Consider the following 23,209-nt stretch of genomic DNA (forward strand, 5'->3'; position numbering starts at 1 on the left):
GTATACAACTGACTATCCCATATGGAGCAAGAATGTCTCATGAATACATCATGTTTATCTATAATACATATGCACATGTGGATCAGGGAGGGGTATTTTTCCCCAAGAAGGCAAGTGAGGCAGTGCCTCCTCAAAAAAATAAAATAAATAAATAAAAATAATAAAGTAGTTAATTAACTAATTAATTAAAATGTAATGATAAAAAAAATAGACATACGTATAATATAATTGCCACAATATAATTGTTACAATATAATCGTAACATATTACAAAATAAAAGTGACACTATCCAACACCAGTGGAATAGGCATTGTCTCATTCCCCTCCTTTCATCTTGTTCTCTTTGAGCTCCTACTTGAAGTGAGGGGGGTAACGGCGAAGTACAGGCAAAAAGTCACGTGAGAGGAGGACGTGTCCTCATCATGCTATGATTGCGAGATCAGCAGATTACCATGGGAATGCCATAATTCCTGTCTCTCATGTTCACAAACTTTCTGTAAATCAACCTGAATGGGTGGGAATGGACTGGAATTCAAAGTAAACAACTCAAAAATGAAATGAAATAAAATTAAGTTAGTTACATACTGTGTGGTCTCACAGAATTTAGATATCAATGCAGTTTTTCCAGCACACACTTGATTGAGAATTGATGCCATAGTCCAAATTTAAATGTATTAAGTTTATTGATTGCTGATCAGTAGAATTTTTTAAGCAAAATGAAAACATTTGAAATTACTGAAACTTTAAAATTATTTTATCTTAGTAAGCAGTAATGTTTAGTACACTGATTTTACTATTTTAGCATAAACATACAAAAATATTATAGTACAGGCCATGTCTTAAATTTATAGTACCACAACTTAATAGGATGTTCATTTCTACTTTCCAAGAATATTTTGGAATTATTTAACAACATTAGGCCTACTTTATTAATGACACTTTGCTCTGCCATCTGACCTTCTTTATCTGTTCACAGTCTCACATTAATTAAAAAAAACTTTTTTCTACATATTTATACGCCTCTCACTGGCTTCTTCTAACACTGCATAGGCCATTTAAATTCAAAGTAGCCTTGTCATTCTCAGTCTATTTGATTATGGCCATCAATTTTACGAGTGAAGAGAAAGCACATAAAATGAAATTTCAATATTTAAGTGTAAAAATGTACATTAAGGGTAATATATTCAACCATATTTACATTTGAAAAAAATATTTAAACAGATTTAAACAAGAGTGCAAATGAGCTTGAAAAATGGAACTAAATACATGTACATGAAACACAAATAAATACAATGAAATAAAATGTGTGAATTGTACATAAAAACTAAATAAAATACAAATAAATTATATATAAAAATAAAAAATATAAGGCTACTAATATTTAAGTGTATAAATGTGTATTAAGTGTAACATTCAACATACATATGTAAAAATATTTTAACAGATTAAACAAATAAGACTGTAATTGATCCTAATCGACCCGCTCCAAGTGAGATTCGAACTGGTGTCTCTGGCATTGCGCGTTCTTTAAAACCTACACTTCACCTAAAAGGCCTGTAGGTGGCACACCGCCTTCATTTAACCAACTATGATAACTTCATCAGACAGTAAATCAATACAAAATGCATGAGTAGATAATTCTTTAACTTAGCACGCTGAATGTGGTCCAATGTTTCCTTCATATGTGACACAAGCAATTAATAATGTGCTTTTTATAGCAGTCAAAAGAGCATACTTTTACTTTGACCTTGTCTTTCTTCCTGTGCTCTTCTCTTTTTCCTTTTTTTCAGCTCTGTAAAGATAGCGTTTGAATGCCATTTCTACCACAACTTCACTTTATCTATTCTTCTTTTCATTTAAATTAACTAAAAATAGCATCGCATATGAAGAGACGTCATGACGTTATGAGAGACTATTCCAACAAGCAATATCCAAATCACTGAAGTTGATATTACCATAGAGATTAGAATATTTGGAATTTTTATTTTTGACAGCACATTTTGTGTCATACAAAATGCTTAATAAGAAATTACGCATTAATAAAGAGTAGGCTAAGCGCGCCACTAAAATACAACATGTTTCACGTTTCTAACGAAAATGAGCATTTTTGAGAGAAGTGTGGTGGAATCTGTGTATATGAATACTGTGATAATTACGGTACTCAAGTTCTCCCACTATATCACAGGCAGTATTAGGCTGTTGTGTATGTTTCTTATGTTTTCGGATTTTATTTATCATCTTGATCTTTATTGAACAATTAATGAACAAATCTTCTTTTTGATTGGAATATTTATTGAAAATAAGTGCCTTTCCAATCTTATATGCGATGGAAAAAGCGAGAAGAACGAGTTCGGTAAAAGGCGGATTCGAACTCTGGTCGGTTTGTATTAAAAGTAATTGCAACAACGGACTCTTTACTTCCTACGCCACTGTTATTGACAAGGTCAAACTTTTGTCTGTCCCAACCAGACATTACATCTGCCAACATGGTGGGTTATTTGCACTTGGTGTAAATAGACAGTCCGATTATTCTAATAGTTTCATGGCCATGGCCATGCAGGGCTCATACACGAAGAGCATGTGGAAATATGCCAGCACTTGGTGATTTATCTTTACAGAAACACAATTACTACAGTCAACAATGAGTTCTATGCTTCTTTAAAGGATTAGTCCACTTTTAAATAAACTTTTCCTGATAATTTACTCACCCCCATGTCATCCAAGATGTCTTTCTTTCTTCAGTCGAAAAGAAATGAAGGTTTTTGATGAAAACATTCCAGGATTATTCTCCTTATAGTGGACTTCAATGGCCTCCAAACAGTTGAAGGTCAAAATTACAGTTTCAGTGCAGCTTCAAATGGCTTTAAACGATACCAGACGAGGAATAAGGGTCTTATCTAGCGAAACGATCGGTCATTTTCGAAAAAAATGTAAATGTATCTGCTTTATATTTAATGTTCGCCTTCTAAGTGCTTCCGCCAAAACCGCATTTCCGTATTCTCTAAAAAGTTTACGCTGTATGTCCCACGCCTTCCCTATTCTACTTACGGAACGAACGCAGCGCCAGTTACATTTTTTCCGTAAATTGAATAGGGTAGGCGTAGGACATACAGTGTAAACTTTTTGGAGAATACGGAAATGCAACATTTGTTTATATAAAGCATATATATTTACATTTTTTTTTTTTTTCGAAAATGACCGATCGTTTCGCTAGATAAGACCCTTATTCTTCGTCTGGTATCGTTTAAAGCCCTTTGAAGCAGCACTGAAACTGTAATTTTGACCTTCAACCGTTTGGAGACCGTTGAAGTCCAATATAAGGAGAATAATCCCGGAATGTTTTCATCAAAAACTTTCATTTCTTTTCGACTGAAGAAAGAAAGACATGAACATCTTGGATGACATGGGGGTGAGTAAATTATCAGGAAAAGTTTATTTGAAAGTGGACTAATCCTTTAAGCCTCCTACAGTAGCTAAAATGTGTCTTCTTAATGACACCTTCATTTGAAACATCATGTGAATTCTTGTCACCAATTTATACAATAATAAAATTCAGCTTGTGCATTTCCACTTGCCATTTCATCCTGGTTACAAAGCTACAAAGAGCTCCATTGAAGACAGCAGATTAGAATTTCTTCCATGGCAAACACGAGCACACTTTTTTCCTCCAAGAGGCCAAGGGAGTTTACGGTGATAAATGGTAGTGGCAGAGGCACAGCAGCACCCACGTGGGGATTGGCACTGTCATCTGTTTTCATTTAGCCAGAGATTCATGGCACTGTTGCATGCAAAACGCATGAAGATGCTCTCCTGAAAATGTAGAGGGTTAATTTCACTCACCCTCACTTTTTCACCAGTCTTGGGTTATATGTGGCCCGCAATTCGTTCATTCACTCTTTGCCAACACACCAATGAAACTCAGTGTGCTTCTACAAAGCCTTTTTTCCACAGAAGACCAGATCACCCCAAAATCAACATTTTGTCATCATTTACTTAGCATCATGTCAGTCTACCCCTCGTATTTTGTTTTACTCCCATAAGATTTGTGTGGGGAACAGACTGAAATCTATGTTGGTGTTTTGTTTTGTTTTTTTTGTTTGTTTGTTTTTTTGTTGTTGTTTTTCCCAAAGTTGATTTTAGGGAGAAAAAAGAAGCTTAGACATTCTGACAAATTCTGCTTTAGTGTTTCATGGAAAAAGAAAACGTAAGGATGAGTAAATGATTTTTGAGGTTTTTCTCATTTTGAGGTTTGAAAGGATAATTGGTGTGCAACTGCCTTCAGGACTTGTACAACTACAGAGTGAAGAAACGGGCAGGTAACATTATCACAGACCCCTCTCACCCCGGACACAATGTGTTTGCACTTCTGCCCTCATGCAGACGTTACAGATCTCTGTGGACTAGAACATCTAGGCACAAAAGCAGTTTTTCCCCCATGCTATCTCCTTTTATAATTAATTCTCAGCACTTGAGAGAGAGGCAAAAATTAGATATTGTGTAAATACATACATATATTATTTATACAGCTGTACATATACAGTACATAATGCACAAATCTGTACATAAGTCTTCTGTTCCGGATATACACCACATTATTATTATTATTATTATTATTTTTTTTTTTTTTTTTTTTTTTTTTTTTTTTTTACTTATTTATCTTTTTTTCCTTGGTCTTACTTAAATGTTTTTTCTGTTTTTCTGTAGGGGCAGTACAGCAAGTATTTTAACAATACTACATCTGATGAATTACTGCACATCTTGACACAGAAACTTGTAATAGATCGTAGCAACAGATCTAGTACAACTGCATCAATGCCCAATCTACCAGAGAAATGCTTTGAAAATGTTGAGTCAGATATGAAATACTACTATTCAAAACAATTAATGTAAGGTAACGGGTAAAATAAGATGCATACTGCAGTGTGTGTTGGGGGAAAAATACCTTAATACAGGCAGGATTCAAAAAGGCCTGCACATTTTATATAAAACAAAACATTATTTTTGTCTGAAATGTATGTTGAGGGCATGACATGAAATTCTAAAATTTTAAAATCTTTCTAAATCTTTATCTATAAAGCTTTATCCATTACCTTTAACCACTAATTCTCTATATCAGCCTTTTACCACAGAAAACTTATCACAGACAAAAAGCTATATGAATGAATGAATAAATATATAAAGAAAAAAATAATCAAATATTGACTGTGATGCAGAAGAACATTGTTGCCATGGAATATCACCAAATGTCTATATCCCTGTTAAAGTAGCACTAATAGTATGCAGTCCATGTATGTCTTATCTCATATACAATGTGATCAACATATAGAACCATCCAAATTATACTGAACATTATAAAATTTACCATAGTAACCATAATAATAATTATAAGACACATGTAGGCCTATTGTTCATGGTACTGTTGCATGCAAAATGCATGAAGATGCTCTCATGAAAATGTAGAAGGTTAATTTCACTCACCCTCACTCTTTCACCAGTCTTGGGCTATATGTGGCCCAGAAAAGTGAATTTGTGTCCATTTGTTCATTCACTCTTTGCCAACATACCAATGAAACTCAATGTGCTTCTACAAAGCCTTTTTTTTCCAAAGAGGACCAGATCACCCCAAAATTAATATTTTGTCATCATTTACTTAGCCTCATGTCATTCCTACCCCTCATATTATGTTCTTACTCCCATAAGATTTGAACCTTATAAATATGTACTATTAGTAACCATGATAATAATTATAAGACACATGTAGGCCTATTGTTCGTACAGTAAAATCATAAATAATATTGCAGCTCCTTCAAATCATTGTAAGTAGCTTTCAGAAGTTTTCTGCCATGTTGATTTATTTATTTATTTATTATTATTATTATTATTATTATTATTATTTAGTTTATATTTTTGACTACTGAAAGGGCCAATACGAAGCCACCGCTGTAGAAGTACGGCAACATATCACAATATTTCTGTGAACGAATTAATCTGACTACACTACACTAGGTTAAAACTAGGTAAGATCATGCAGAAATGCACATTTCCATTTTTGTATAGTGCAACAATAAATCTGTACAAGTACCATCTTTTTGTTGGTTACCATGGTGACTTTAATAAGAGTCAACTGTCCCTTACCAGTTTTTTTTTTTTTTTTTAATTCCATATAGTAAATCTCCAGACATTGGCTATGCATTTAACATAACAGAATGATATCAGTGTGGGTAAAGTTGTGTTAAATAAAACAGGCTAAAATCTTGAGGTTAACAAAAAATAAAAATGCCATAATCAGCCACACGAGAGATACAATGTAGACAGTCAACGTTACTTAATACACTCAACCTACCGGACGGTGCTGAAGTGCTTTTACCCTCGCACGTCAGATGAACGAATGATCTTTGCGATGTATTTCCACAAGTTTATATCAGATGTACTTCATGAAGATGTACGTGCAGAACCCGCAGAGGAAATTAAACGAGATAAACTGAGGTGAACAGTAAATAGCGAGACAATGTCAGTCAATAGAACGATGCAGTTTGTCAGAAGTCGCCAAAGTTATTTCTGCGGATCGTCATATATCATCTGATCGAACTGTTAGTTTTTGACATCCATCAGAACTTCCATCCTACCGTTTTTTTTTTTGTTTGTTTGTTTGTTTGTTTTGTTTTGTTTTTTAACCAGCACCTGGAGGATAGCTGCCCCTTTCTCTGCGGTGTTCCCTCTTCGAGTGAATTCAATCCTTTGGAAGCGCCTCACACGTAATTCAGGAAGCAGCTGATAGATGGAGAGTTCAGTCGTATCACACATGCGGTTACTGGGCTTTTCAGATCGGCACACTACCATATTACTCCTAATAGGAATGCAGTATACAGTATTGGTGTCCGATTCGCAAACGAATCGTCTTTTAAACAGCTTTTTAGTGATTTGGTTGAACCGATTCGCACAGCATTTGTGAATCACTCGACAGTGAGGACGGCGAGTAACACTTCATAAGACGTTGGATTCTGTTAGACAATAGCCAAAGCAAAGTGATTAACAGCTGTATTTTATTAAAACTTGTACTGCAACATGACACGTAAAATTACTTTTGCGAACTCCTTTCAGTCATCAAACGAATCAGTGTACCGGTTCATTGAAACAAACCGTCCGAACAAACCGATACGTTCAAAGGTATAGGACCTCTCAATACTAGTAGAATTGTGTGTAGAATGTTATGTTATGCTGTGGAACTGTTCTTCAGCACTTAACTCTTCAATCCGTTTATTAGAAAACTCTTTAAGTAGAATTATTTTCATGTATCTGTTTTGAACATTCAGACATGTATGGAACGAGTGTTTGCTGAAATAGTGTTGCAGTGCTTTATGACAATATACGTGTACTATTAGTTAGCGCCTCCCTGTGGTGGTCTATCACATGTGTGAATTCCCCTGGATTTGTGTGTGGGTATTTTGAGACTTTCCCAGTCTCAGTACACACGTGGATCTGTCACTCTGTCAACCAATCACTTTGAGCTTAACCAATAAAAATTGGCCTGTTTGAGAGTAGGTGGCCATAGTCAATGGAGGAGTGAAATAAATGCAGTCAAGACACACAGTTCTCACTTCTTGTAGATTCAGCCACCTATGATATCAAAGGCAGATATTGCATGATTCATGCTCATGTGCTTTGTTACTAATAGGGTAAGACGGGGTAAGATGCCCCCCGAGGTACAGTTTCTCTTGACCATAGATGGCACAATATCTCATGTCAACACTTTGGATGAATGAATGTGCTCTTCTCAATTTTTTATTTCACCTAAATATCAACATTTGTGAGATTTAGTCAGTCAAAACTGTTTTTATTATAAATGATCCAATTTTGTGTCTCTGAAAAATAGTGATCTGTGACATTGTATTATGCTTTTTGTGTCACTTTGTTAATGAGGCATTTGTGGACTTTAATGTTTGTTTGTTTAAGATTTGTGGAGTGAAAAAAATAATAATATTGTTTTTATTTTTAAGTGAAAAGATTAAATTGACCCTTGAGGTAAGAAGCCCCTTGGCACAGAAGTCCCCAAGTAGCATGTTGTTACTAGTGTTTTTTCTTATTTTTTTAAATTAATATTATTTAATACTTACTGTATTTCATGGGATTATTATTCAATTCCATGAGTTAGATGTAGGCCCTGGCTTTTGCTATTCATTAGGCTAATTGAGTGAAATAATTCTATTTAATAGAATGGGGGTGACAAGTCTTTAAGCTACTTGTTTTAGGTTTACTTACTTGTTTTAGGAGTTTAAGCCTAAAACTTAAACTATTTGTTTAAGTTTTAGGCTACTTAGGCCTTCTTAAAAAAAAAAGTAAACTTTAGCAAAAAAATTTAGACTCTTGAGTCGAGATGTGAAAGCTTCATACTGACTTTTTTTGAGAGGTAATTCTCTTTCACCATCATTTAGGCTAGCACATTTTTCATTATTAAACTACTATTTTTAACATTTTATAATTATTGCAAAGTCATCAACTGACTTGTGACATCAAAACTAACTATGTTGTGACCAAAAATGTTGAAAATAATCATCTTTGTAGTGACGTGTCAGCTTCAGTTCAAAGTTCAAATCATTTCAACATGTTCCTGAATAAAGCAGCATTTTTGAGTGAAATGGTTAAATAGTCTGCTGACTGACACACTCACTCATAAAGACAGTCTCTTGCCGCCACCTACTGACATAACAATGTAACCTCATTGAAATTGTTGAAAAATCCCTACCAACACTAACAGATTGACCTTCTGTCTAATAACAATTATATATATATATATATATATAGTTATAATAACGTTATAATTGTAATAATATATATAAACCAAACATTATTCAGACACTAGATATAATTTTTTTTTTTTTTTTTCACTAGTGGGTGGAAGACACTATAATTCATTTATGTAAGTGAGGATAGCAAAATAAAGTAAACTGACATATTATACCCAAAAATACTTCATACAGTGGACTACCAGTAAAATTTATAAAAATTTGGGATCAAAAATTACTCAGACACTTTAACCTGACCATGTTTTGCTTAAGTGTTATCTGACATAATTAAGATTAATGTTTTCTGACACAGTTTAACTCTGAGTTCTTGTCATATTTTATTACCATTTTTTAAACTATAGCGAATAAACTGTAATAATTAATGAAATGTTCAAGGTGTCTGAATATACACTGAACAAAATTATAAATGCAACACTTTTGTTTTTGCCCCCATTTTTCATGAGCTGAACTCAAAGATCTAAGACTTCTTCTATGTACACAAAAGGCCTATTTCTCTCAAATATTGTTCACAAATTTGTCTAAATCTGTGTTAGTGAGCATTTTTCCTTTGCCGAGATAATCCATCCACCTCACAGGTGTGGCATATCAAGATGCTGATTAGACAGCATGATTATTGCACAGGTGTGCCTTAGGCTGGCCACAATAAAAGGCCACTCTAAAATGTGCAGTTTTATCACACAGCACAATGCCACAAATGTTTCAAGTTTTGAGGGAGTGTGCAATTAGCATGCTGACTGCAGAAATGTCTACCAGAGCTGTTGCCCGTGAATTGAACGTTCATTTCTCTACCATAAGCCATCTCCAATGGCGTTTCAGAGAATTTGGCAGCACATCCAACCAGCCTCACAACCGCAGACCACATGTAACCACACCAGCCCAGGACCTCCACATCCAGCATCTTCACCTCCAAGATCGTCTGAGACCAGACACCCGGACAGCAGCTTATGGTATGGGCAGATGTATGTTATGGACAACGAACACAGGTGCATTTTATTGATGGCATTTTGAATGCACAGAGATACCGTAATGAGATCCTGAGGCCCATTGTTGTGCCATTCATCCACAACCATCACCTCATGTTGCATGTTCCTCCTGCGAGTTGCTTAAGTGCACTTGTTAGTGCGCGAGAAAGTGTTTCTGAACTGAACTATAGTTTTTCTATGGAGTGATTTATTTTTTCCTTTTATTTTTTTAGTATTTTTGCACTTTTTTGGAGTACTGAAATCGTGACGATCAAGTTTTACTTCTGAAAACCCCTTTTCAAAAAGCCAGACACTGTTTAGTGTGTCGCGTGTGTCCCGTGTTTGAGTGCCATTTTGTTCCAGAGAGTTCCTGAGTTTTTTTGGGCCGTGCTGAAACTTCTCTTGTTTTTTTTGTTTTTTTTTGTTTTGTTTATTACCCTGCCATCCTTACGACATCTCCCTGTTTTGTCTCACCTGTCTCATTGTTGCAAGTCATCTCAAGTCATCTCATTTTTGCAAGTCATCTCAAGTCGTCTCATTGTTGCAAGTCATCTCAAGTCATCACAAGTCATCGCATCAAAGTCATCGTCGCTACAGATTGGTACAAGAGTTCGTTACACATGCACACACACAAAGACTTTACTGATACCGATTGAACCGAATTTGAACCATGTCTGTGAGAACTGAATTAAAAGGAAATTGAATCATTAACTGATTCATAAGAGTCGTTTGAGGGAAGTCACATATGTTTTGTAAGTGAAATGAGTTAAGTGAAATGAGTTATTTGAAGTGAGTCATTCAAGTTAAACTATAAGAGTTTGTGACCTATCCAGTGTTTGAGAATCAGTTTGGAAACTGGTATTGAAAATAATTTTGTGAAACTTATATTTGAAGTGTTTTACAGAAACTGTTTGAAACTGTTAACCTTTTGGAAGGTTTACCAAGATTGAAAAGAAATGCCAGGAAACTTGTTTTATTTTTATTTTCATTTTATTTCATTCTATTGAAACAAAACAGACAAAAATACAGTTTTCTAAGGAAAGGAAGAATAAATGAATTATTGTTAAAAGTAATAGTTGAAGGTTATTTTTTGTACTTACCCTGGAGTAGGGGCGTCTCACTTACACTGTTAGGTTTAGGAGGGTGGGAACGTGAATTTGAGTTGTCACTTTATATCACGTCTATACTTCAGGAAGCCACCGTGTTGACACCTACTGACCTGAATCACACACTATCTATTCCTGTAGTATTTCATACAATAGTGTAAGATAAAGCATATTCACAAATTGTGCATAATCGAGACTCAAAGCACCGGAGTGGGGACCAAGATCTTTCCCTCTTAAGTAATCCAGGATAACGTTTTCATTTCCCCTACGGAGCGAGACTTACAGTTTCGTTACATTTGGCATCACGAACAGGATAGGATTAGTGTGGATTAGAGTCCCAGGCCTACAAGCTGAAGAATGGCAGAGCTTAAGGAACTGAGGAAGGAGATGGTGGAGATACAGAGGCACTTTGCAGAGCAGTCGGGAGCACTTGAACAAGCCAGAACCAAACAAAGAGAAGCCCTTTCACTAGCAAGAGCCGTCATTGAGTATCAAGCCATCGCACAATCGACCCCAGCTGCCATTTATATACTCAGGGACAGAAAACTTCCATAGTTCAGCGGCCATTCAACAAATACAGGAGAGTTAAGCATAGAAGAATGGGTTGCATCAATGAAATCTGCCTTCCAGGTAATGAGAGTACCTGCCGAAGATCGTGTAGAGTTAACGAAACAGCATCTTAAAAATGAAGCCAAAGCTACAGTGAGGTTTATGTTGGGAGATGGTGAAAGGTCTGCTGACGACATCTTCAAAGTCCTGCTAGACACATATGGAGATAAAGTACAAATCGGAACCAGACTGAAAGAGTTCTATGAGCGTAAGCAAATGCAAGGAGAGACGATACGCTCATATGCGTATGACCTGCAAGAGAGACTCAGCCGAGTTCAGCGCAGGGAGCCAAGCCGTGTTCCAGATGCCGAAAGTGTGTTAAAAGAGCAGCTTGTTCTGGGCCTTCGAGATGATTTCCTGAGGCATGAAATGAAAAGACGAGTTAAAGAGGATACGAGTTTGACTTTTGTTCAGGTAATGCAAGCAGCAATCACATGGGCTGAAGAAGAAGAGAATCAAACGCCAAACAATCCAAAACCTAGCCTCCGTGTCAGAGTAGTTAATGCTGATGCAGAACAAGCTTTCTTTACCTTAACTCTGGAAAAACTGCATGAAGCCATACAAAAGATTGCTGCCCGTCAAGAAGAACTTTACCAGGCCGTACATGGTATCAGCGGAGTGCGACTTCAACAGAGCCGTCCAAAAAGACAACCCCTGAAGAACAGCGATGGCCGATACATCTGTTATTCTTGTGGCGAACCTGGGCACACTAGCAGGCACTGTTCACAGTGATCAGTCTCGACGTTCTACAGGGATGGTTGAAACTAACATGGGAAATGTTCCAACAAGCATGACACAAGCCAGCTCTGGGCCATCTATGATAAGGAGTCATATAACTGAATGGACCGACGAAGCGACATTGAAAAATGGTGCATTTGGAGATTGTTTGACTATTGAAGTTAGAATTGCTGGTGTCAAGACAGACTGCTTGCTGGATACAGGCTCAGAAGTGTCCACTATTACAGAGTCACACTTTAGGAAGCACTTTGGAGAGCAAGAGCTGAAATTGTCATCTGCTCACTGGGTCAAACTCACTGCAGCTAATGGGCTCGACATTCCGGTCCTATGTTTACAAGCTGACGTGGAGTGCATGGGGAAGGTTCTCCCAGGGAAGTGCATCTTTGTGCTGACAGACACCAGCCCACAAGCAGAGGAGATAAGAGAACTTTCGGGAATCACTGGAATGAATATTATCAGTGAGTTTAAATCATTGCTCGTCACAGGAGAGAGTGTAAAGACAGCCAACAAATACAGGCAACCCACAGAAGCAAAGATAAGAAGGGTGCTGGCAAGTGTCGAGAGAACTGAATCCCTGAGTCCTGATGGCAAGATCGGGTTTGTCAAAGTTGGTGGTAAGCAGACCATCACCATCCCTCCATTAAGTGAGAAAGTGTTTGAAGGCCGTTGCAGAGTGCCACCTAAAGTGAAGTGCCAAGTATTAATTGAGCCTACCACTGGTGCGAGTCTACCCAAGGGACTCCTAGTGGCCAATGTGCTAACAAAAACTGAAGGTGGTAAAGTTCCTGTACGAGAAATGAATTCGAGTGAGCAGACCATCAGACTGAACCCAAGATGCAGAGTGGCAGTAATGTCTAAGCCACGAGAGGTATTAACTGACAATACACTGGAGTTTGAAGAGGAGGAAGGGACGCTTCATGCTAGAGAGCTGTTCACCATTCAAGAGAGCTGCACAAATGCACAAAAATGTATTTGTAGTGCCTGCCTGTCAAGAGTCAAACTCTGAGCTCTGAGAGAATTTCAAAATTGTCTAAATCATCAGTACAACTTGATGTTTGTGAATGTTTTATTGGTCATTTGATTGCGGCGTATACCATTATGAAAAAGAAAAATAGGACTAAACAACCAAAATGAGTTGGTTTCGTACAAACTGTTATCTAAAATCGAAGCCAGAAATTGATGCAGTTTGAACCTTTCATTTATTTTATTCATCCCTCCTGGGATGGTGCTGCCCTTCTCTCTAGTAATCTCTCATAGTCTTAGAGATGAACCTTGATTAACTGGGGCCTAGGTCAGGAAGCAGACAGAATGGCTAAACCGACCATCTGCTAGCTGTGCGAGACTGTGTCGGTTCCCCGAATTAGTAAATACAAAAAACTCTTAAACCCATTTAAGGGTTTAATTGATTTAATTTAATTTAATTTAATTTAATTGATGTTCGACAAATAAAAAACAGATATATTACAAATGAACAAATGTTAAAGCTCAGTTTGCTTAATATTACGTCCCTTCCTACAAAATCACTCTTTGTAAATGATATGATTACAGATCATAACTAGATGTGCTGTGTTTGACAGAAACCTGGTTAAAAGCAGACGATTACATTACTTTAAATGAGTCCACCCCTCAAGGATACTGTTATAAACACGAGCCTCGTCTGAAAGGCAAAGGGGGAGGTGTTGATGTAATTTATAGCAACAACTTCAGTATTACTCAGAGGTCTAGTTTCAATTATAATTCTTTTGAAGTGATGGTGCTTTAAGTAACGTTATCTAGTGTACATGATAAATCCCGCTTGATATTTGTTCTGGCTACTGTATACAGGCCACCAGGGCACCATACAGACTATATCAAAAAATTAGCTGTAGTACTGGCTGCGGATAAAGTCCTTATTGTTGGTGATTTTAATATCCATGGAGATAATGAAAAAGACGCACTAGGATTGGCATTTACATATTCTAAACACTACTGGAGTTCGGCAACACGTGTCCGGACCCACTCATTGTCGTAATCATACTTTAAATCTAAAATTGTCACAATCAATATTGATGCCATTGAAATTCTGCAGCAGAGCGATGACATCTCAGATCATTATCTAGTCTCATTCATACTTCATTTAGCCAAGGCTGCAAAGCCAACTCCCGGTTACAAATATGGTAGAACCATCACTTCTACACTTCTACCACTAAAGATTGCTTAATAAACTTCCTGATCAGTTTCATCTCCTCAGCATACCAGATTAAAAGAACTCAATGTTGCAACAGAAACTACTGACTTTCTCTTTTTCAGACTTTAAACAAAGTTGCTCTTTTGCGCTTAAAGATTAAAGAAAATAGTCCAACGTCGTGGTACAACGAGCACGCTCGGGCCCTTAAGAGAGCATTTCGAGGAGAGAGAGCATGATTGTGTACAGAAAGGCCTTAAAAAACGCTAGATCTGACTATTTTTCAACCCTCTTAGAAGAAAACAAACACAACCCAAGGTATTTATTTGATACAGTGGCTAAATTAACAAGAAATAAAGCTTCAACCCCAGACCTTTCCAAACAGCACAGCAGTAATGACTTTATGAACTTCTTTACTTATAAGATTGATAATATTATAGAAAAAATTATAACTATGCAACCTTCCTTTCATCTTTTTATTAGGATACGTACCGAAAACTTTTAAGCTGGCTATTACTTGATCCTACAGAATTAGTCAATTACAGGCCAATATCGAATCTACCTTTTCTGTCAAAGATACTAGAAAAGGCAGTATTATCACAGACAGTATAGAATACTGTCTAACACTAGATGGATGTCCTGTCAAGTCTTCGTCGTCAGTTAGGAACCTCGGTGTGCTCTTTGATACCATTCTTTCATTTGAAAGCCACGTTTCTAGCATCTGTAAAATCCATCTTACAAATATATCTAAATTACAACATATGCTCTCAATGACAAATGCGGAACAGTTAGTTCATGTGTTCATGACCTCAAGGCTAAATTATTGTAATGCTCTACTTTGTGGTTGCCGTGCATGCCTAATAAACAAACTCCAGCTGGTCCAAAATGCAACAGCTAGAGTTCTTACTAGAACCAAGAAGTATGACATATTAGCCCGGTTCTGTCAACACTGCATTGGCTCCCTATTAAATATCGTATAAATTTTAAAATCTTGCTAATTACTTACAAAGCACTAAATAGTTTAGCTCCCCAGTAATTGAGCGAGCTCTTAACACATTATAGTCCTTCACGTCTATTGCGATATCAAAATTCTGGCCAGTTGATAATACCTAGAATATCAAAATTTACTGCTGGCCGTAGATTCTTTTCCTTTTTAGCACCTAAATTTTGAAACAGTCTTCCTAGCATTGTTTGAGAAGCAGACACACTCTCAGTTTAAATCTAGACTAAAAACACATCTCTTTCACCTGGCAAACACATAACACATTATCTACTTCTATAAGTCAAATCATGTAAATTGTTAGGCTGCATAAATTAGGACAACCGGACCCGGAAACACTTCCCATAACACCTGATGTACTTGCTACATCATAAGAAGAATGGCGTCTATGCTAATATAAGTCTCTCTCTGTTTATCCCGAGGTTTACTGTAGTCTGCCAGATCCAGGCCATATCCAGATGAGATGAAGGACCTGCGCCTAGACACAACGACAACGCAGCCCTGAAGTGTCAGCTAAACTATCCCCTGCGAAGGCCTCCTTTTCTTTCCTTTCCCTATGATTCCAGTTGACATGGATCCACAGAAACGACTAATAATTCTGTATTATGCAGGCCAGACAAGTAATTTTGCGATGACACTTTGTAAAAAAAAAAAAAAAAAAAAAGACTAAGCATCTGCGCACATACACATTTAGACAAGCATACCTATAGACTAAACACATAAATGAACGGCAAGAACGTATTAAAAGTCTTCTGTTTTCAGTTAAAAAGGTGTCATTTAAGTGGCCCCTAAGTTAATAAGGAATGATTTTTACAACGGAAGTGATAATAACTCGATAATAACTTTTTCCTAGAGCTGCTGTAAAGCCAAAACAATCTCGGTCCATTAATTTTCCTATTATCACTGTGAAGCTGCTTTGAAACAATCTGTACTGTAAAAAGCGCTATATAAATGAAGATGACTGGATAAACAAAGATGAAGGAATCTTTCAATAAAAAACAGTCGCTTATTCTTTTGTGGATATCAAGTTCTAATCCTGTTACAGGAGCACCAAAGGGTCCTAAAATCTGGAACACACAGATGAGGCCCTGGCGTAGGTGCAGAAGGTCCTTAACAATCTGGAACACGCAGACGAAGGTATCTTGGAGTGAAGGTTTGCTCTCCTGAGCTTAACCTTGTTGTAGATGTTGTTACTGTCTCACTGGATGGAAACTCTAAACATAGTGTTTGTTAATGTGTCTTTCCTCACAGGCTGGAGGCTCAGAACGTGGTCGTCTCTGTTGCTGCCTCACAAGCTGTAGACTCAGATCGTGGGACCTGTTGTTGTCTCTCTCTGGATGGACTTGAGGCTCAGAACGGTGTTGTATCTGTTAGTGTCTCAGCTTCGCAAGCCGGGACTCAGAACGGCATATCGGTTAGTGTCTATCTCCGTACGGGACAGACTCGGAACGGCATATCTGTTGTGTCTCACCCAATGGGAGACTCAGAACGATACATCTGTTAATGTCTCACTCCTTACAGAGTTGAGACCCAGAACGGTGTATTTGTTATGTCTCATCCGATGGGAGACCCAGAACAAGGAGTTTCTGTTGAAAGGGTACCTTTATCCCTTTCCGATGAGGAGGAGATTGCAATTTGGCGCTTCTCCATTCGAGTGCTGTGATTGGCTGCTGGCATCAGAGGGGACACACACACAGTGTGGCCCACCCTTCTTTCCCCTGTGGAGCTCATTTGCATAAAGCAAATGAGCTCCACAGCAAATGAGTTGGAAGTCTTTACAGTGTCTTTAAAGTTTACCAATGCATTTCTCACTTTCCAAACCACCACCAGAATACCTTTGGCAACATTTTAAACAAATAGAGGCTAAACATGATGGAAAAAAATTGTACATTAACAGCTGAATTTGTGTCAAATGTTGCACTACAAATAGCTGTCACTGAGAACACTTATTTCTGTGAATAAGTATGAAGTGGATGTGTGTAGTCTGCATCAGTTCTAAGGTTTTCAAACATAGTTTTGAATGGATTTGGATGGATCTTTGTGATCTCTCTTTGTTTCACCCATTGCTGCTGAGGTCCCGAGGAATTTTTATGGCAGTGTCTGGCCAACCTTAGGAAGTAGTCCCTAGATGGGTGAAGGGCAGAAACTGCATGTGGACCAATGAGAAGTCCTGTCCTTCCCAGGCTTGGTACAAGAGGTCTTCTTCTTGCCCTCTAAGAGGTGTTTGGATGTTGTCCTTACATCTTTATCTGATGGCGTTGGACAGCTTGTTTGTGTTAGTCCACCAAGATCCAATCAAAATGTAGCAAACCGTTGTCCGCTGTTACGGACAGAGAGGGGCCCGGCCATAAACTGAGCCCTGGAATGTGCTGTTCCCTACAGCTGCAACTAACAACTATTTTGATAGTCGATTATTCTTTCAATTAATCCAGGGCTCTGCAGTGCGACCATTTCACTCGCATTTTCGACAGAAAATTACTGCGTGTGACTGTGAAAAAGTATTTAGGAGCACCAGTGCGACTTTTAATTATAACGCCCAATAGAGACGAGACATCCTCTCCCAAGTGGGAGGGACGATTTGGCACCCCAAACCCGAGCTGTGGGATCTCCATGTATGGCTTCTAGACGGGAGCCTTCACACCTCCCTGAAGATGTCCTGAACACTATCTTACAAGTCAGAGCTCCGTCAACGAGACGTCTCTACTCCCTAAAATAGTCAGTCTTTGCTGCCTGGTATACAGCCCGGGACAAGGACCCATTTACTTGTGACATATCTTTGATATTGTCTTTCCTTCAGGACTTCTCCCTCTACCCTTAAAGTCTATGTCGCAGCCATAGCAGCCTCCCATGCTCCCGTAGCAGGACAGTCGATAGGGTCAACAACCTTGTTTTTCGTTTACTAAAAGGGGCTAGGAGGCTGAACCCTCCCCACCCCTGCACAGTTCCCACATGGGACCTGTCTGTGGCTCTATCCACACCCTTTAGAGCACAAATGGTCATTTTCTCTGCACTTCCTCCTTCCCAGGATGATCAGGAGTTGAACCTACTCTGTCCAGTCAGGGCCCTGAGGACTTACATCGATTGTTCTGCCTCTTTTCATCAGTCGGAACAACACTTTGTCTGCTTCGGTGGTCGTACGAAAGGTCTTCTGGTCACGAAGCCCAGGTTATTTAGATGGATAGTCGATGCTATAGCGCTCGCTTACTCCTCTTTGGGCCTACAATGCCCCATAGGTGTTAGAGCACACTCCACAAGGGGCATGGCCTCTTCTTGGGCATTGAACTTGCCGTGCTATTCGTAGGACACCTCATGCCGTCGCTTCAATAGAATTAAATCAGTTTGCCAAGGCAAGACGGCCGCTTATAAAGCCCGAGACCCCGTCCATTTTGGCGGGCTCGAGTGGGCTCACTCGCCATTGGCTCGTTTCTTAAGCTCCACGAACCAATGGTCGTGCAGTTTCACTGCGTGATTAAAAAAGGCTTCAGAATCGGTGAAAAAAGGAGTTTCCCCGTTGCATCTTACCTAAAAAGGCAGACGACGCAGTACTCCGTTCCGTATCTAAGGGAACCGAGGTTACGTTAGTAACGGAGTACGTTTTCTTTGAGACCAGAACTGAAGGAACATAGACACAACATAATTGGCGAGCACTGAGCCAGGAGCCAAGAAGAGGTTGGGGTGGAACCGCGGTGGGCACGCTGGCACGAGGCTTCACAAAACAAAGGCACGCCATACAAATAAGGTAAGCAATTCTGCTTATATTTGTTTTGTGTGGCCCCTTGTGAGCTAGTGCCTGTGTGGTAACTTCACCAAAACAAACCAAAATTAAATTAATAGAATTTAAAATAGTTGATTGAAATAATTGATTGAATTGTTTAAAAGGAAAAGAGAAGTAACTTCCAGGTCCCAGAGTAAGCGCATGCGTGTGTCTAAGTGTCGTTTGTCTTTATAAGTGTGTTTAAGTGTTTAATGCATGAGGTGCATTTGTCTTTATATGCATGAATTGTGTTCATTTAAGTGTTTAATGCATGAGGTGCGTTTGTCTTTATACGCATGAAGTGCGTTTGTTTAAGTGTTTAACGCATGAGGTGCGTTCGTTTGCATTCTGTAGTGTAGTGATATCGCGAGAACAGGGGGGTCGGACGAGAGAGTGATCACGAGAGTTAAGAGAGCGATCATGTAGTTGAGAGTGTGTTAATAAAAGTTGAGATAACGATACAGACTGGTTATTGAGGCGAACAACACAACATAAATGGCGACAAGGATGAACACATAAAAGAACGATTAGAATTACCGTTCAACTGTCGCTGAAAACGACATCTAGATCTGAAAGACTGACGGAGCTGGCATGGAGGGCGAAGAAGACTGTAAATGCATTGGATGTAAATGCATTGGATGCTTACTTTACTCCACGGAAAAATGTTGTGCTGGAAAGACACAAATTCCGACTGAGATCTCAACTACAAGATGAAACAATTGACGCATTTGTGAACGCGTTAAGGGAACTGGCCAAATCTTGTGAGTTCGGAGCTTTATAATGTGATATGATACGAGATCAACTCGTAGAGAAATGTGCACATAGACGATTAAGAGATAAACTGTTGCAGGAAGAAGGGCTTACGTTGGAAAGAGCATTAACTGTTGCTAGAATTTTTGAATCAGCCCAAGCAGAGTCTAAAGTGCTTTCGGAAAACAATATCAAAGTAAAAAGACAATTATGTACATTTCACAAAGGGTACAAGAGCTCCAAACGCAAAACTGAAACCGCAAAATGTCAGCAGAGGGCGATTTGAAAAGAACAACGGTGACACCAAGTGTTATAGATGTGGACTGACAACACATAAAGCAGATGACTGTGAGGCAAAATCAGCAACTTGCCGGTACTGCAGAAAAACTGGTCATTATGCGCGTGTTTGCAGAAAGAAAAACAACTCACAGGAGTATAAAAATGAAAAATACAAGGCCAAAGACAAGTCAGACCACAAAGACAAACCAGTGAGAGCTGTAAATGACAATTCTGATTCTGATGAATTTGTGTATTCAATCCAGAAGGAAAAGAGACCATAAGAGTTAATGGACAGAGGCTGAAGATGGTCATAGATACAGGAAGTGGAAGAAATTTCATTGGAGAAGAACTGTATCATAGATTGTTTGCACAAAAAGTTGAACTAAAACAAACAAAGAGAAAATTCTTTGCCCATGCACAGACACACCTTCTCCACTGTGTGGGATTTTTTGAAGCACATTTCCAATGGAAGGATAATGTCACAAAAAATGACATTTTTGTAATCAAAGGAAGTGTTGAGCCACTGTTAGGAAGACGGTCATGCTTTGACTTAAAGATTCGGAATACCACAGACCAGGTCGCTGCAATTGAAAATTCGCCAGAAAGATTTTTGAAACTTGAGGCTGAATATCACTCTTTGTTTAAAGGACTGGGACAAATCAAAGGTTACAGCCATAAAATATCATTGAATGAAAAAGTCACACCTGTAGCTCAAGCTTTAAGGAGAGTACCCTACCTGATGGTAGAGGCTGTGAATCAAGAGCTGGAAAAAATGCTGGAAGATGGCATCATAGAGGAAGTGCATGAAGGATCCGAATGGGTGTCAAACATTCTTCTAATTCCAAAAAAGACACTAAAGAAGTAAGACTTTGTGTAGATCTGAGAGAAGTGAATAAAGCTGTGGTAAAAGAAAGACACCCAGTACCAACAATAGACAGTATACTGCAAGCAATGCAGGGAGCAAAGGTGTTTGCAAAACTGGTTGCACGTAAGGGTTTCTGGCAAGTTGATCTGGCACCTGAATCCAGAAAAATGACCACATTCATTACGCACCGGGGATGCTACCGTTTTAGGAAGGTTCCATTCGGATTGTCCAGTGCTCCTGAAGCATACCAGAAAGCCATGGATTCTATGTTATGTGGGATGCCAGGTGTGGTGTGCTACATGGATGATGTGGTCGTGTTTGCTGAAAATGAAAATGAGCTGGAGCAAAGACTGAGAAATGTTTTTCAAAGATTCTTTGGACTTAAACAGATTGAGATTTTGGGTCACGTTGTCATAGCAGATGGAATAAAACCAGATCCACGAAAGGTTGAAGCAGTTTGTAACGCTCCCAGACCCGAAAATGTTGCACAGTTACGATCATTCTTAGGCACTTGTGGATTTTTGATGAAGTTTGTTCCCAATTACGCGAATCTGTCTGAGCCTCTCAGAAAACTGACCAGACAAGGACAAGAGTGGCAGTGGTCATCTGAAGCAGAAAATGCGTTTAAAAGACTGAAAAAAGAATTAACTAGTGAGCCATGCCTAGCATAATTCAACATAAGTGCTCCAACAGTTGTGATTAGTGATGCAAGTCCAGTCGGACTTGGAGCAGTTTTGCTTCAGACACAAGAAGATGGCGCTAAGAAGCCTGTAGCATATGCGAGCCGCTCTCTGACACCCACGGAAAGGCATTACTCTCAGATAGAGCGGGAAGCCCTAGGGTGCGTATGGGCGGTGGAACACTTCAGAGCGTATTTGTGGGGAGGCAAATTTACTCTTCAAACGGATCATCGACCTCTCATTTATATGCTCAATCCAGAGAAGTCAAAGCTTTTGCCTCCTAGAATACAAAGACTTGGACTGAGACTGTATCCCTATGACTACAAGATTGAACACATTGCAGGTAAAGACAATGTTGCAGACTCACTTTCTAGACTTCCTTTACCAGAAACAGAGGACAACAGTTATGTGGACACGTATATGGACAGAGTGTTGTCTGTAAATATGATGGATGTACAAGCCTTGACTCTTGAGGAACTTAAAAGATCTACAATGGAAGATACTACCTTGACGCAACTGATTTCCGTAGTGGAGACAGGACGGTGGCCTGCTACAATTCCTGAAAGTCTACATCCATACAAATGCTGCTCAGATGAGTTGTCAACCCATGATGGTCTTTTGCTGCAGGGACACAATATTGTTCTTCCTTCCAAGCTGATTCAGCAAGCTTTGAAAATTGCACACGAGACACATCAAGGTGTAATTCACACAAAGCAATTTTTGAGAAGCAAATTTTATTGGCCTAATATGGACATGGATGTAGAAAGAATGGTCAAAAACTGTAATGCGTGTGTTCTGAATCAACCCTTGCGTGAAGATCAACCACTGCATCCATTAGAACTACCACCCAGACCGTGGACCAAGATAGGTGTTGATTTGTTGGGTCCTATTCAGAATGTCTATATACTCACTGTTATAGACTACTACACATCATATCCTGAAGCAGTAGTCATTGCCGACATAACTTCTGAGACCGTTACCAAGGAAATGATGAGAATATTCGCCCGATTTGGGTATCCCTTGGAAGTAGTCACTGACAATGTTAAGCAATTTGTCGGTAAAGTCTTCGAAGCATTTCTGAGAACTAGTGGAGTTAAGCACATTAAGGCCTCACCTTACTACCCCAAAAGTAACGGTAAAATAGAAAGATTTCATCGTTACTTGAAGAAAGCTTTCAAAGCAGCTAAAAGTGAGGGAAGGAATTGGAGAGAAGATCTCTCAAAGATTCTTCTTGCCTATCGATCCACACCACATAGAGCATCGGGTGAGACACCAGCTTATCTGATGTTTGGACGAGATGTGCGTACGAAGTTGCCTAGTCTCATAACAGACAAAAGAGAAACAAAAGACATTGAAAGTCATCATAGAAGCTACAATGAGAAAATGAAACAGTACGCAGACATGACAAGACGAGCCAAAGAACACAACTTTAAGTTAGGAGACGTTGTATATGTGGCGAGTATGGAAGATGGCAAGCTAGACTCTAAGTATAGAGATA

The 23,209-nt window shown here is 38.6% G+C and overlaps 1 protein-coding gene across 2 annotated transcripts in view; it reads right to left on the minus strand.

The window, feature by feature from the left end:
• il1rapl2 (interleukin 1 receptor accessory protein-like 2) overlaps window positions 1-6,875 on the minus strand; it is a 685,297-nt gene extending 678,422 nt beyond the window's left edge. Inside the window, exon 1 of one of the 2 annotated variants that reach the window (XM_051860353.1) lies at window positions 6,682-6,875. The gene's annotated coding sequence lies outside the window, so the exon portion shown is untranslated. Of the gene's footprint in view, window positions 1-6,343 lie in introns of both variants that reach the window. The other variant, XM_051860352.1, reaches the window with a different exon arrangement.
• Between the last annotated feature and the right edge of the window lie 16,334 nt (window positions 6,876-23,209).

The sequence above is a fragment of the Ctenopharyngodon idella genome, chromosome 14 (assembly GCF_019924925.1).
Source record: "Ctenopharyngodon idella isolate HZGC_01 chromosome 14, HZGC01, whole genome shotgun sequence".
In the NCBI taxonomy this organism is placed as follows: domain Eukaryota; kingdom Metazoa; phylum Chordata; class Actinopteri; order Cypriniformes; family Xenocyprididae; genus Ctenopharyngodon; species Ctenopharyngodon idella.